The sequence below is a fragment of the Mastomys coucha genome, unplaced genomic scaffold, assembly GCF_008632895.1.
Source record: "Mastomys coucha isolate ucsf_1 unplaced genomic scaffold, UCSF_Mcou_1 pScaffold6, whole genome shotgun sequence".
Taxonomy (NCBI): Eukaryota; Metazoa; Chordata; class Mammalia; order Rodentia; family Muridae; genus Mastomys; species Mastomys coucha.
This window is the reverse complement of record NW_022196912.1, coordinates 105,159,229-105,176,255: the sequence shown is the minus strand read 5'-3', so window position 1 is coordinate 105,176,255 and position 17,027 is coordinate 105,159,229. Positions and strand designations below refer to the sequence as shown.

The following is a 17,027-nucleotide window of genomic DNA, read 5'->3' as shown; positions in this document are numbered from 1 at the left end:
AGTCCATCTACTCTGTTTTTGGTGCAGCCATGCTTCCCTGACATCAAAATTCAGTTTCTTTGGTCTTTCAATGTGGATAGAAGAAGACCAACATCTCTTTGGGAATCCTCCAGACCTTTAGTGCCAAGTTGGATCTGCAGAGTCCAATTTTGGCCTTATGGATTGAGCAGCGACTGAGTTCTCAGCCTCCCCAGTATGAAAACTTCTATTGTTAGACTATCTAGATTATACCACTACAGCAAGTTTAGTAAATAAATCTCCCTTTAACTCTCTCTCTCAGTGTCTCTCTCTCTCTCTCTCTCTCTCTCTCTCTCTCATAAACACACACACACACACACACACACACACACACACACACACACCCTATTATTCTATCACTTCTCTTCCTCTAGAGAACCCCTAGAAAAAGCCAGATAGATCTGATACTTTTTTGGAGCACTGACTTGTGTCTGACCCAGTGTCTTTCAGGAACTCTGGAGATATCCGTGTCCAGTGCCCAGAGTGGTCCTCTCAAGGTCTTTCACTTGGCACGGAAAAAAAGGAGTTGCCTCCAACTTCCCTGTTAGGCAGCAAGGACAAATGGCGAGGGAGGGCACAGAACTCAGGAGAATTCTTAAAAACAAAACAAAACAAAACAAAAAACCCAACAACAACAACAACAAACAACAACAACCACAAAAACCCAAAACCAAAAAACTTCTCTTTAACTCAGCTTTTATATCTTTGCTCCTTGAGGAAAGTGTTAGAGGTGAATTCATAAAGCCAGTCCTGTCTATTTCTCCAAGTGTTGCATAGCAGACCTGACGCCTCGATATGTACATGGATTCTATCATCTGCACAGAGCTGTTGCAGGCTTCCTCAGTCTAGGTTTTAATTTGGCATATTTATGCCCTTTAAAATTCCTAGCACAGTGCCCTGGGGTAGATGTTCAACATATGTGTGACGGCTGATTGAGTGAACGGGGCAGACCTTGCAGCCACCCGCCTGCCCAGGAGCAGGGGAAGGACTAGCTCCTGGTAAGCTGTGTGCACATTCAGGTCGTCTTCCTGCGTTCCACTTCTCATGTAAGTACTGTTATTAAACTTGTAAATACTCCACAGAAGGCTGGTTTTTGGCAGTGAATGAACTCCTTTTGTCCCCTGTCCCGTGAATATCCTAACTACTTTGTCACTTTGATCTAGGGGGCATTTCATCTTCACAAATGCAAAGGAGTTGGCAGCTGCACAAATGTGTTCTATTTCCTATTGCTGTAAAAATCCATTGCTCTCGAGCCTTTGCCCACCCCCTTTCATGGTAATGTGTAAGCCACTAAATTGCAGTTACTGGCTGCAGCCATAGCCATAAAAAAAAAAAAAAATCGTGAATGTCATGTAGATTTGAGGGTTGCTCCACTAAAGAGTTCACAATGGCTTTACTGTAACTGGGCTAACTAGAACTTGGCAGCGGCTAGCCAAGGAGGGTGATACCAAGTCCCCTCCCCCCTCCAGGATGCTGGCCTGATCTTCTTGTATTTGTGCAACTGGCCTATCCAGAGACCCAGAGCAGCTGGGAGGAGAGCCCCGGTGAGGACAACTCTCTCTGGGTCAGGTTGCCCTTTTCCAGCTCTCTTTTCATAGAGCTTCTCTTCCTGCAATGTGAAGTAGGTTACAGGATAGCTTGTTTTCTTTTCCTAGTTGAAATACAGCATTCGGGGTCATGCTCTGAATAATTTGTGCTTGTTAGAAATGACTGTCATCCTCTTGAAGCAGTAACAAAGTGCTACATTTAAATTAAATTCAGCCAAGCAAGAACATCTTCACAAAATCAATGGGTCTAGGCATTTCTCAGAGATTTATGGCTTTAAAAAATATTTGTAATATTTTAGGACAAAAATCAGCAAAGATATTTATGAAAGAATAAGAGTTGGCCATTGTTCATAAGGCTTTGAAAGCATTTAGTAACATTTCGGGTCGAAAGTGAAAAGATAAGAAAATATTAGATGTGATCATCTTTATTATTATTTATTTTATATTTGGCAAAGTTTATTCTTTCTCAGTTTCCTAGTGTGGTATTCCAAGTGCCTCATTTTTGAAAGATAGGTTCATTTATTCATCAAAACAATAAGCCCTCAAGCCCTCAAGTGATGAGAGCCATGTCAAATACATCCTGAAAAGATACTTTGCATAAATGTATTTCTGCACACATTGTCTGCTATTGTCTTGTTTCTAAATGTGACAAGAAACAGTGGGTGATCAATGAAATGGTGGCCTCATGTGCCAAGTAGAATATTTCTGTCAATACAAAATAATATATCTGTTTAATAATAATCTTCATAGTGTTGGAATGAAATCCCACGTCTGTGTCCAAAGAGGCCACTGTGTACAAACAGACAAATGGCACCACCTTTGCAGTTCAAGATTCAAACCTTGCATTTGCTCCCACACTAGACATATGAATATCCTGAGCCAGTAAACTTAGCTAAAGTCACAGAAGAAAAGTTACATTATTGATTTAATAATTTGCCTGGTGGTTGCTTTGCTCCCCTTAAGGTAAAGAATATCAGCCTAATAAACCCAACAAAAAATTATTATTAAAATGCACTGAAAAATTAAGCTCCCCATAGTCATTCAATTCATCTGTATGGTAATATCATTATTGTAGACATATGTACTTGCTTGTCATTTCCGCGTTCAAAACAAGTAAGAGATTTTATGTTCAACCAATGTGGTTACCCTACAAAGTTATTCTTCATGATTTCCACATTACCTAAAGCAGTGTGTCTTTCTTACTGCTTCCTGTTCTTACTGTAGGAGTCTTTCTTTGTGGTTTTTGCATGTGTGTCACATAAGCACAGTAGACACCCCTGAGTGATTCATTTAGTGGACACAAAAGAAAGACATCTCCATTTCTAGCCACTTATCCTATACCTTCTTAATTCTTTCCTTGTTCCTGACATATTCTATTTACCCCACAGTCTCTGGCTAGCTTGACTTTGAGGAACCTTGTTCTAAATTAAGGGTGGCATCTGAGACAAAATGTGTACTGGTTCTTTATGCTCAAGAGTTTGTGTCAGGATGGACCTATCTTCACAACAGAAAATGATATATCCAATTATCATTTTATCTCAGTTCTAACATCAGATCCTTTTTTTCTGATATGGCTAATATTCTGCTAGTAACAGCTCTAACCATGTGGTTCCTTCCTGTGTTTACTAGTATGTCTACTATAATTACTTCTCAAACATGAGTATTGTTAAAGCCAGCAAGGTTATACTTATGAACCCCTTCAGTAAAGTCTTTCTCTCTCTTTTTTTTTTAAATGTTGAGATCTCAGTGTTTGTTTTTCAGTAATTATAAAAACTAAATAGAGCACAAAAGATATAAAACACCTCATTTTATACCTCATAAAATACCAAATAAAATACAATTAAACATCAGAGCCTAGGTTATATTTGTCAAATTAAATTGTACACCTTGCCCAATTTAATCATACTCTAGACAACAGAATAAATGTAAACACACTTAAATGAATTGAAATTATATAGAAAGAATTCTTTTCCTCAGTAAAATAAAAATATCAATAACAGGATTAAAATAAAAACATTGCAAAATATCTACAAACCAAACAGCAGACTTTTAAATGACCAATGAGAATGTAACAAGGAAATTTTTAAATTGTATTTAATTGGATGAAAATTGAAATGCTATGTATCACAATTGGCAGGACATCAAGACAGTACTGAGAGAAAAAATGTAATTCTTAAAATAAAATTTCCTCAAATTACTAACCTCAGAGTACACAGGGATTACCCATGTCCCCAGCTGGATATGTAGCAGAGGATTGCCTTATCTGACATCACTGGGAAGGGAGCCCCTTGGTCTCATAGAGGTCCAATGACCCAGGATAGGGGAATACCAGGGCACTGAGGCAGGAGTGGGTGGGCAGGTGGGGGAGCACCCTCATAGAGGCAGGGGGAGGAAGGAGGGGGCAGGGGGCTTGTGGAGGAGAAACTGGGAAGAGGGACAACATTTGAAATAGAAATAAATAAAATAACCAAAAAGAAAAAAGTAAAAAAAAGAACCTAGAAAAAAGAGAACAAAATAAACCCCCAAACAAGCAGAATAATGGAAACAATAAATACTAAAGAAAACAATAAAATTATAAACAGGAGGATGATAACTGAAAACCAATGACATAAAGAATTGGTTATTGAAAAGTACAAGAAGTCTGCTGAACTTATAGCATACTATCAAAGAGGAAAAAAGTACAAATTATTAATAATAGGAATGATGCAGAATAAGAATACATTTGTTCTTTAAAACTATACATGACTAAATATGAAGTAGATAATTTGATTATCTTCATCACAAGTTAATTGACTTCATAAGATAATTTTACAATGATTTATGTATTTTTTGAAAATTTTATTAGATATTTTCTTTATTACATGTCATATGATATCTCCTTTCCCAGTTTCTCCTCTGAATAAAAGAAAAAATAAAATAAAACAAAAACAAAAACAAAAAACCCTGTTCCCTCCCCTCTCCCCTTGTTCATCAATCCACCCTCTACTGCTTCCTGGCCCTGGCATTCCCCTACACTGGGGCATAGAACCCTCACAGGTCCAAGGGCCTCTCCTCCCACTGATGACCGACTAGGCCATCCTCTGCTATACATATGCTGCTGGAGCCATGAGTCCCACCATGTATACTCTTTGGCTGGTAGTTTAGTCCCTGGGAGCTCTGAGGGTACTAGTTAGTTCATATTGTTGTTCGTCCTAAGGGACTGCAAACCTTTCATCTCCTTGGGTCCTTTCTCCAGCTCCTTCATTGGGTACCCTGTACTCAGTCCAATGGATGGCTGTGAGCCTCTATTTCTGTATTAGTCAGGTACTGTCAGAACCCCTCAGAAGACAGCTATATCAGGCTCCTGTCAGCTACCACTTGCTGGCATCCACAATAGTGTATGGATTTGATGATTGAATATAGGAAGCATTCCCAGGTAGAGCAGTCTCTGGATTGTCCTTCCTTCAGTCTCTGCTCCATAGTTTGTCTCTGCAACTCCTTTCATGGTATTTTGTTCCCCCTTTTAAGAAGAAACGAAGTATCCACACTTTGGTCTTCTTTCTTCTTGAATTTCTTGTGATTTGTGTATTGTATGTGGTTTGTGTTTGAGTTTCTTGTATATTTTGGGTATTCTGATCTTCTGGGCTAATATCCACTTATCAGTGAGTGTATACCATTTGTGTTCTTTTGTAAAACAACCCTGAGATTCCACCTCACACCAGTCAGAATGGCTAGGATAAAAAACTCAGGTGACAGCAGATGCTGGAGAGGTTGTGGAGAAAGAGGGACACTGCTTCATTACTGGTGGAATTGCAAGCTCTTACAACCACTCTGGAAATCAATCAGTTTTGTGGTTCCTCTGGAAATTGGACATAGTACTACCTGAGAACCCAGCTATACCACTCTTGGGCATATACCCAGAAGATGCTCCAACATGTAATAAGGAAACATGCTTTACTATGTTCATAGCAGCCTTATTTATAATAGCCACAAATTGGAACAACCCAGATGTCCCTCAACAGAGGAATGGATACAGAAATTGTGGTACAACTACATAATGGAGTGCTACTCAGTTATTAAAAACAATGAATTTATGAAATTCTTAGGGAAATGGTTGGATCTGGAGAATATCATCCTTAGTGAGGTAGCCCAATCACAAAAGAAAACACATGGTATGAACTCTCTGATAAGTGGATATTAGCCTAGAAGATCAGAATACACAAAGTACAACCCACAAACCAGTAAAGTGTTTCTCAATCCACACTCCCACCCACCCCCAAAATCTGACACTGATCCAATTGCTCTCGGATGGCTCTTTTGGACTTTATACCTGGTATTCTGAACTACTCACATCTGTTACAGTATGAATATATCCCAATGGCTCCTATCTGCTTTCTTTGTGACAATGCTGTATTTATTCCTTCACTGTAGGTCAGTGGACCCTTGTTTCTGTTTCAGCAATATGGCGAAGTGGGAGGGGAGAGACTGAAAGTAAATGCTTTCCTTTTCAGGTATATTTTTGGATTTTTGGAGCCCTTCTCGTCTTACTATGCTTCAGAAGACGAGTAGCTTGCTATTTATCACTTAAAAAAGTATACAATGGGATGGAACTGATTGGCTCATTTCAGAGTCCTAGAGAGATGCTGGGCCTTCTGCCCAATCTTTGCTTAGTCCAGAGTGACTCTAGATGGCAGACCTATGCGCGTGTGGTTTGCTGCCAATAATCCTCAGCTCTGACCTCAGAGCACCCATCGCTCGTCATTGAGGCCACTACTTTTGATCGATGACTCCACTCTAGTTCTCAGGGACCTGAACTTAAGGATAACGTCTCTTTCAGACAACATAAAATGTATTGATTACATCATATTTTGCATGCTCAGATAGCTTAATTTAATCCAATGAAATAAATTATTGCTATCGCTTCTATAGCATAATATAAAAACGTAAAGATTTAATAGCTACTCATGGTCATAATGCTAAATTTATAAGACAGATTATTAAAAACTTGGAAAAGCCAAGTGAGCCATTAATGGGTTTTCTCTGGATTCTTGAGTTTGAATGATTATCCCATTTGGGTTTCCGTCTGTGCCCATAGGTAGGGGCTCTGTTTAAGAGGAAAGTTCCAAGCTCAGGAAATATAGCCTAATGGCCAGAGCAGGCCTAGGTATCAGCTCTAAAGTCTAGATTGTTGGACCTGCCTGTTTGGATGACTGGAAAGGTGGAGATTACGGGTGGGTATTTTATAGCTGTTTAAGTTTGTGTAAAAGATGTGCTGTCCACCAAGGGATGTACTTCTGGAACATAGAGGTAGTTCAGCTGCCAGTAAGTGTGAAAGTCCTCAGTGAGGCAGAGTCTTGGTGGCATCCGAGTGTGACATTTAAGTTATAGAGATTTGCTTACCGGAGCTCTAGATTTTGAAAGATTTGAAATATTTAAAAAATGGAGGACTACCTTACTTAAAAACTATTTTCTGGAGGGAATAAGAAAAGGACTGTGTCACATAATAAGTTAGTTATCAATTGTTTTAGTCAGCTTTCTGTTGCTATAACAAAATACCCAAGATAATCAACTACTAAGAAGGAAGTTTTAATTCATGGTGGGTTGGTCCGGTTGTTTTGGATCCATGGTAAGCCAGTATGAATCTACTTACACATACTGCTCACAGCACACTGGGAATGTGGCCTGAGCAAAAAGAGAGGAAGGGATGGGGGTCTCATCTGTGAGAACAGGCAGATTTTTCATTGTTATCTTTACAGGATTTAAACAGTGCCCGTCACCAGGGAGACACCCAGCCAATACTTCAGAAGGACTAAATTCAGTTCCAGTTAAGAACTGCTGACTAGAAGCAACGGGTGGTGCTAGGAATAGGAGAGAAAGTTAAAGAATGGGGGCCATTTATGTTTATAGTAACACAGACAAGCTAGCTATAAACATGTGTCATGACTATTTGCAGGACTGGGCTAGAGAGATGGTTCAGTGGTTAAGAGCACGCTCTTCCAGAAGTCCTGAGTTCAATTCCCAGCAACCACATGATAGCTCACAACCATCTGTATTGGAATCTGATGCCCTCTTTTGGTATGTCTGAAGAGAGCAATGGTGTACTTATACACATAAAATAAATAAATAAATTAAAAAAAATTATTTGCAGGACTGCGTGGCATAGATATGCATACAAAAATAGGCACTTTGTAAATTCAAAATTTATGAGTTGTGATTATCAGATTAAATACTCCAAAAAGATAATGTTGTCTAGGATCTTAGAAAGTTCACAAAATCACTTAGAAGGTCTGAGGTAAGAAGATCCCTGCAAGTTCAAGGACAGCCTGTGCCACACAGTGTAATGAATGCTGTTTCAAATAAGCAGAGAGGATGTATAATTGATATGAAATGCTAATTATAAAACAAAGCATGGAATTCGAGATTGTGCTGCTTTAGCCCACATCGGTCCTGAACATGAAATATCATAGACAGAAAACTTCAACCTCAGCCATCACAGAATTTACAAATCTTCCTCTAGAGTTGCTGTGAAAAGGGGGAAGGAGCTGAACTCTATGGAGTTTGAGACACTGGTTCCCTATTTGTGTAGTCTGTCCAGAGGCCAAAGAACAGAGACAATCACAATTTTTTGTAAGATTCATTGATTTGGAAATGATGATACTATGTTTTGTTTCTCATGCTAAACATTTGTAAAATCAATACTGTAAAGATTTCTAACACAAAGAGTACAAACAAATTTGATTTGATAAATAAAGATCTTTTGCTAGTTTTTTTTATCTTCCATAGGTTATATACATTTTAAATTTTATTTTTTTAGAACTATTTATTTTATTTCCGTGTATGAGTAATTTACCTGCATGTAAGTATATGCACTATGTGTGTATCTGTACAGGTAAGAAGAGACTGTCTGATCCCCAAGTACTGGACTTATACATTGTGGTAAGCCACCATGTAGGTGCTGGAAATTCAGCCTAGATCCTCTGTAAGAGCAATAAGTGCTTTTAACTACTGAGTCAACATTGTAGTCCCTAAATTTTATTCCTAATATTACATATATATATGCAGATATAGATCTTTGTGTGGGTATTTGCACGTGAGCACAGGTGCCCTTGGAATCTAGAAGAGAGCATTGACTACCTAGAGCTAGAGGTAAGGTGCTTGCGTGCCCCCTGACATGGGAACTGGAAACTCAACCAAGGTTTTCAGTAAGAGAAGCAAGTGGTCTTGATCACAGAACTGTTTTTCCAGCTCCATAATTTTATATTAACTTTTTCTCATTTTTATTAATTCATTGAGAGATTTATACAAAGTATTTGAATCCTATTGCCCCTCCCCCAGCTCCTCCAAGGTCCAATCCCTCCTTCTCTACCCACCCAACTTTGTGTCTTCTCTTCTCTTCTCTCTTTTTTTTCAAGCCATCAGTCCAATTTGTACTGCTTGCATATTCTTGGATGTATGGCCATCCACCAGAGCATGGCTGATCTATCAGGGTCCACAGTTCTCTCAGTAGCTGTTAATGGCAATAGACTCCCAGCTAGAAGCAGGACTTTGTGCCCACCTCCCTTTTCCAGGGTTCCTGTTTTCCTGACTTGAGATTGCACAGATCTTCAGCATGCTCACACAACTGCTGTGAGTTCCTGTGTGTCACAGCCCAATTCTGTCCAGATTCACATGAAATTAAAGTTATAAAGCTTAACCAACACACCGCAGTTGTGTACTAACTTAGTTTAGAAAGAATTCTGGGAAGTATGTGACTGGCTCCCTTCTCGCTCTTTCCCCATGCAGTAGTGAAATGACTTAATCTATAGTCATGAGTGTTTCATGAAAAAAAAAATTAGAGTATCCTGAAGTAAGCTAGAGCTTTCCGTAGAGCCACACAACTTAGCTCTCCCTAGCTGAGTGTGGTATTGACCCCAAAGTGATTTCACCTGAGAACATTTAATTCCACTCACTTTAGCTATTGTGCCTTGAGCTTATCTGAAAGTTAAACTGAACTATACACTTAAGCCTAGGTGGTTTTAATTCCTCAAAATTGAGATCTGATTCATTGTTTCCCAAATACCAGGGTAGGGATCAGTACTGTCTGTGACCAAATGAAAGATATTAGGAGAGAAATTAGTTTTTCCACAATGATATTTTCCCCCTAAATGAAAGAATTTTCCTTTATGTGATTATACCATTACTCTTATCTCAGGGGGAGAGGTGATATTCTTTATATGAAAAGCTAATAAGCTGTAGGTTTTAAAAAAATGTTTCTACCTGGCAACTTGAATTATTGAAAGTCCTAATAATTCATTTTACTGTTAAATTTTTACACAAATAAATCAAAGTGAGTTGTATTATGGTACCCTATGTATCCTGCAAGGAGCCACCCTGGTCACCCATCATTCATTTGATGATACCACCTCTTATCCTCCTACCCTTGCAATTTCATTAGTTTTAAAAACAACCTTATAATATCTTTTTTCTTTCTTTTTTTTTTATTTTTTAAAAGTTTTATTTATTCCAATTAATAATTTTACACCTTTGTAAAAATTTAATATCTTTTTTCTATAAATATTTTAGCATTTATCATGATTGCTCATGATCACACAAAGAAAAATAAAAATATGTTGCAGAAGACACTTTGTACAGAACATATAAACAAATTGATTTAAAATCAATAAGAGATATAAAATGAAAAAATCTTAGAAAGGGATACAGACATAAATATTCATAATTTAAGATTAGGTAATTCTTTCCTAGATAATAGGCCAAGAGATTAAGTACACAAAGGAAATATTTCCTTAAAATTGGAATACTTATGTTTCAAGAGACACTGTCAAGAAAGTAAAAAATAAAGCTCTAAAATATGGGCAAATATTTATAAATCATATATCTTAAAAGGGTATGATATTCAGAATATGGAAAGAATTCTTAAAACTCTATAATAAAGTGTAATCCAGTTTAAACTTGGGCAAAACATTTGAGTAAGCATCATTTCAAATAAGATATCAAAATTGTCAATAGCCTCAATTATTAGAGAAATGCATATTAAACTCTGGTGAAATATACCTTCATACCTACTAGGATGGTGATAATCAAAAGATACTAGACTGTGGTGTAACTCAGAGGTAGAATGCATGCTTAGTATGCACAAGATCTCATGTTTGATCCCCAACAATATTAAATGGGGGCAGGGAAGAAAGGAAAAAGACAAATAATGCCAAGGGCTAGCAGGGCTGTGGGAAACATGAAAACAAATGCATTATGGGAGAGATTTGAAGTGATGCAGCCAGTTTGGAAATAGTTTGGTAGTTTCTTAATAAAGTAATAAAGTTATCATATGATACAGCAGTTTCACTCAGGTGAAAGAAAGCTTTACTGTGAGAAAGAAAGCAAATGCTCCCATTAAAAACTCTAATAATGTTTATAGCAGCATCATTTGTCATTGTTTATCATGATTCTTTGAAACACTATGCATCAACTGGTGATTGGATTTAACAGAATGTAGGGTACAGTCAAAATCAACTGACAAGTAGATTAAGCAGACCGTGGGGTAGCCATACAATGGAAGAATTTTAAGACATCAGGTGAGTGACATCCTGACTCATAGATGGTGGCTCTTAGTGCATCGTGCTCATGTTGCATCAAAGTGCATCTTGGAAGCATTTTTAGGGGAAAGAAGCAAAGGGCCACAGATCTCTGATCTTAGTTTTGTTGTGAAGTGTCCGATGTATCAGAAATGGCTGCTGAATGCCAGGGATTTCTTTAAAAATTTCTGGAGTCAGATAATGGAAACAATTGCATAATTTCATGAATATTAAAACCACTACACCTCTTACTTTAAAAAAACCACCAGAAGTCGTGGGTATGGCTCAGTGAGGTTAGTACATGCCATACAAATGTGAAACTTGCTGTTTAGAACCCCAGCACCTACAAATTGTTGGGAGTGTGTGGTGGGCCATCAGTAATATCAGCCCTTGGGAGGCAATGATCAGGCATCTCCTGAGTGAGAAGCCTATGTAGTTTAGTTGGCTTGCAAGTTTTGGACTCATGGGAAAGATCCTTTCTCAATATGTTAGGTTAAAAGCAACACAACATGAGCCTTTAACCTCCACATGCATGCATGCATACATAAAAGCACCTACACATATGTGAAAACACACACACATGCACACACAACACAAACACAAGCAATTATTTAAGATTCTATTTTATGATGTGTGAGTTCTCTGTAACTTATACAGAGGTTATCTTGCTTCCTTCCTGCCAGGTAACCAACATCTTCATAGTTAGTGAGCTATTTCTTCCAGCTTCTATCCTTCTACTAGTTACTATCCTAAAGATATGCTGCAAATTAAAGATAAGAATGACTTTCACTGTTTAAATTATAAAGTAATCTTTTTAGCTATCTTATAAAGTAATTTTAGATTTACAAACACTTGCAAAGATTTTTTTTCAGGTTCTGGAATGAGATTGCGGGAATAATTACATAATTTTGAGGATATACTAAAACCACAACATCGTTTTCTGTAAAAGAATCAGGCTGGAAGACTGAAGATGGGTCAGAGGGCAAAGTGCTTGCCATGAACATCAGCGTCTTACATAACCATGAGATTCAACCTAAGAAATCAGCATTATTGCTATTAAATAAACCTGAGATTATATTCAGATTTTACCAGTTTTCTCACTGGTTACCTTTCCCCCATATCAAAATCCCAAGCAGAATATTATTCAGCACCTAACTGGCATATATTTGAGAGAATGTTTATAGCAACTTAAAACAGAATTTAAAAGTGTGTGTGTGTGTGTGTGTGTGTGTGTGTGTGTGTGTGAGAGAGAGAGAGAGAGAGAGAGAGAGAGAGAGAGAGAGAGAGAGAGAGAGACAGAGACAGAGACAGAGACAGAGACAGAGAGAGATGTATGTGTACATGTACCTATGAGTGTGGGTGTTATTGGAGGCCAGAGAGAGTATCCTATCTCCTGGATCTATAGTTACAGGTATTTTTAAACGTCTCAGTGTGAGTGCTGGATATAGAATCAACTCCCCCATAAGCATGACAAGTGCACTCAGCCCAATCTATAGAATATTTGAAAAGAGGTTCTCAGAAATTCTTCAGGACTAATTTAGTTCATCCTATGTTTTCTTCATAATTGTTTTAGAGCTATGTGTTTAGGGGAAGCATCCCCCAACATTGACAACAGTTTCCTTATCTCAGGTTATCAGACAGTGTGTAGTCAAAATGGCTCACCCTTGGGGATCTTTGTTCAGTTTCTTTACGTTTCTCCATAAAGTCCCCTATGTTTTTCCTTCCCATAGTCTGTTCTTTAGAGGTGAGTTCTTACATCCAGGTCACAGGCATACCAGGGTATACAGAGATAAAGCTGAGCCTTCTGGGCAGGGCCTGGGTACTACAAAACAACAGTCTCTTAGGCAGGATTTGTTTCCTCCCCTAACTATACTTAGCCAGTTTGTTCTTCTTTTCTTTATGGACTTATGTGCATTCACTTTATATCTTGTGTTAAAGTGTAACACAAGGCTGTTTACTTCATTGCTGAAATTGCCTCAGCTTCAGCTGTTCTGATTCTTTCACCTCTGAAAGAAGTGAGGACTCCTTTGTGGTTCCTGTTCTATGATCTATTATCTATCCACTATTGATCCCCTTCCCTCCCTTCTACCCTTCCTCTGTCCCTCTCTCCCTCCCTCTCCTGCTCTTACTCTCCTTTGTTCTGATCATTACTATCTCCCTCTTTCTAATTTGTCAACACTTTCTTATTTCTGATTCTACAAAATACTCCAGGCTTATCCTGGATATCAGATCCTGCCTTACACCTAGACTGGGCCTAGAGTTCTTTAGCATAGAATCACATTAGAACTGTGGTAGGATTTTCCCTGCCCTATCTATTTAAATGTTGGTGCAGCAGGAGACCTGTAATTGGACAGGGAAAAGGGAGGCAGAGCTGAGAGTTGCAGGGACAGAGTGGATCTCAGGAGAGGGGGAGAGGAAGCAAAATGGAGGATGGACAGGAAGAAGATCCTGACCCCGTGTGGTTTTAAATAGCCATAGGTAGTTGTGAATATCATATAGGGATAGAATAATTGGAATAACTTGTCTGATCTAGGTGGGCAGCTTGTGCCATTACCAATTGGGCCTGAAATTATTGTGTGGGCATTTTGTGAATTGAGAATTTATTGATATAGAAATCTGACTAATTAGAAGTTTCTAGAGTTTTGTTTTACTAGGTTACTGAAAGGTGGGACCACCAACCACAAGGGGATTATGGCTAAGAGAGTATAGGCGGCAATGAGGCAACAGACTGGAGTTGGGAAGGCTGTGATGGGTCGCTGCGTGGGGCTGGCCATGGAGGCAGCGAAGTTGGCGGGCAGAGAGTAGCTGGATGGAAATTGGTGGTTGTTTTTTAATATTTCCTTCAACAGAAACCAAGGTCTATGCACAGAATGCAAAAGATACAATATTTTCAAAAAGGAAAGATGTCAATGTAAAGTCAAAGAAGCCAGTTTTGTTTTGTTGTTTTTCATGAATGAAAGCAGAGGTAAAAGAGCTAAAGACATGGACTGGAAGACTGAGCAATAAATGATGTGTTGGTAACTAGAGATTTTAACAAGGCACCCACTGGGTTACTTGCATGAAATGCTGAACCCAAATATGCATAATAGCTCAAAACAGACATGTCATGTGATACTGGAGCATGAAGGCAAACCTGCAGCAAGCCAGCTTTGATATCAACTATGATATGCAGTTCCAGTATGCAAGTTCACGTGAGACCTTTCAGACTCTGGATTTGCAAAGCCAAGTGCTAATGGATATTTCAGTGTCTGTTCTGTTCTTTCTGCTTTTTATAAACTCAAAGAAGCATTTAAAAATCAGAGAAAGTGCTTACAGTAATGGTATCTATTTTGGAGGGATTCTAATGCTCCTATTTAGGTTTTATCTCAATGATATTTTTTCTTCTTTGGTCCTGGCATGGGAAGACAGCATAGAAGGTACAGGAGCAGTGTACCTGGGAGTTTGGAGTCACATGTCAAAGTCACAGTATAGCAGGCAGGAGCGCTCTGCACTTCTGTCCTCTCTAAATCCAAGTGCAGAGGCTGCTGGGAAGAACCTGCTTAATAGGAGACTACCAAGGTGGACAGCCTTTCCATCCCTATATTAATGACTATGCACCTCACAAAATACATTTGGAAAATGCTGCCAGACACACATTTATTTTTTTCAGAATAAATACTAGAGAGTGCAGTTTTTCAGCCGCTAAAGATTTTGAATTGTGCTGTAGATTAGCCAGAAGTTACAAAAGCTCTTCCTGAGTCAGCAAAATAGTAAAATGAAGTTTCCTAGAGTTGGTTTAGCCCTGGCGGGTAACATAATAACTCAGGAGTTGTCGATTCAATCCATTGAGAGGACAGGACAAATGTTTGCATTTGGTTTTCCTATTTGCTCAGGGTACCCAAGGACTCACTGTAATTAATAACACATTGTTGGATTTGGAGAATCTCTTTTATCTCAAAATCCTGTGATCCTAGAAATGTGCTATCACTGCGAGCCCTAAAGGCTTGCAGTTTGACCTATAATCTTTACTTTACTACAAACCCCTGTCTGGAGGAAGTGTCTGTATCACCACGGGCTGGGGCTAGGACTTGTCTTATCTCTACTGCCTCTTTGCTGTCTTTGTACATGCTTTGTGCTTGCTTTCCGATAAGCTATATCTTTTTTTCTTCCTACTTGTTCACTTTACATCCCACTCACTGCCTTCCCCCTGCGGGGGTGCACATCAAGCTTCTGCAGGATTAGGCTCATCCTGTCTCACTGAGGTCAGAGAATGCAGCCATGTGCTACCTATGTGCCTGGGGCAGCTGAGGGAAGGAGGGACCTGGGTGGAAGAGAGTAGAGGGAGGGGAATAGGGGGGCAGGCTCAGGTATAGGGAGAGACAGGAAAGAGGTCCAGAGGGGCAGGAAAATGAATGGAAATCCGCAGCTCCTGGGGGTGGGGGTAGAGGGAATCTCTAGGAAGTCCCAGAGACCTGGGAAAGGGGAAGTTCTCAGAACTCAATGTGGGTGACCTTATCCAAAATGCCCAACAGCTGGGATATGGAACCTGAAGAGACCACATCCAGTAGCCAGACAGGAACTCCAGTGGAAGGGTGGGGGACACCAACCTACCTACAAAGCTTTCAACCCAAAATTTCCTGTTTAAAAGAAATGCAGGGACAAAAAAATGGAGCAGAGACTGAAGGAATGTCTGACCAATGACCGGCCCAACTTGGGATTCATCCCATGGGCAGGCACCAATCCTTGACACTATGACTGATGCCATGTTGGGCTTACAGACAGGAGGCTAGCATGGCTGTTCTAGGAGAGGCTCTATCTAGCATCTGATTGAGACAGAAGCCCCATGTATTGATTACCTCTGTAGTTGCTACAGCCAGAAAACTGACAGAAACAATATAAGGACAGTGTTTATTTTGGCTCATATAGAGGGTATAGTTCATCATAGTGGAGAAGTAAAGACAGCAGGAGCAGGAGGCAGGTGGAAGCAGAAAGAAGCCAATGCTGACACTAGCTAGCTTGCTATTTTAGTTCTTTAGTACAGGACTCCACTCTATGGACTGATGTTATCTACAGTCACAGGCTAGGGCATGCTTTCCTACTTCAGTTCACCTAAGCTAGAAAATCTCTCTCACATGTACCCAGCGGTTTGCTTCCAGGGTGATTCTAAATCCCACCAAGTAGACAGTTGTTCAAGATCAATCATTAAACCTCGGGACTTCAGAAGGTAACTTCATTTAGATGTAGACTTTTAAAAATGGTAATCAAATCAAAGTGAGGTCATGGGTGTGGGACCTTATCTGAGTGATGACGTAAGAACAGGAAATTCCACTCCAGGTACATATAGAGGAAGGTGACTCAGAGACAGATCTTTTTTGGACCTATTTACAAACCCAGTTGACAGGCTTGAAACAGAAGCATCCCTCGTGCCATTAAAAGATACCACCTCACGGCATTCCCACCTTGGAAGGCCATCCTTCAGAAAACTGAGGGAACTGAACTGTCTTTCAAGACATTTATGCTTGGGTACTTAATTATTGAAAGCCTAGTAAACCAACACAGGACTGTATGCAAAGATTATAGTACTCCTTCGGGAGAAGTAGAAATGAGTATTTGTTTAGGGAAACAAAATAAAGAAGCATACATTTTATCTCCCTTGTCTGTTTTTCCATTTAGCTGTGTGTGCCTCTGTGTGTATGTTACATACATATATGTGTGTATGCATGTTTGGATGTATGCCAACATGCGTGTGAATAGAGGCCTGAGATTTAGTGTTGGAAATCATCCTCACTAACAAGCTTGCTTTAGGGATGTCTCATCTCTACCTTCTGAGGCCAGAGTTACAGGTGGAATAGCATCCCTACCCAGCATTCACATGTGTCGTAGGGAGCCAGCCCTTTGACCTCCAAGCTGTCTTCCCAGCTCCATCTTTTTTTTT

The 17,027-nt window shown here is 39.3% G+C and overlaps 1 long non-coding RNA gene across 1 annotated transcript in view; it reads left to right on the top strand.

Annotated features, from left to right (window-relative positions):
- The first annotated feature begins 925 nt into the window (after window positions 1-925).
- LOC116080324 overlaps window positions 926-17,027 on the top strand; it is a 113,705-nt gene continuing 97,603 nt past the window's right edge. The window contains exon 1 of the long non-coding RNA XR_004114397.1: window positions 926-1,064. This is a non-coding gene — a long non-coding RNA (uncharacterized LOC116080324). The remainder of the gene's footprint in view (window positions 1,065-17,027) is intronic.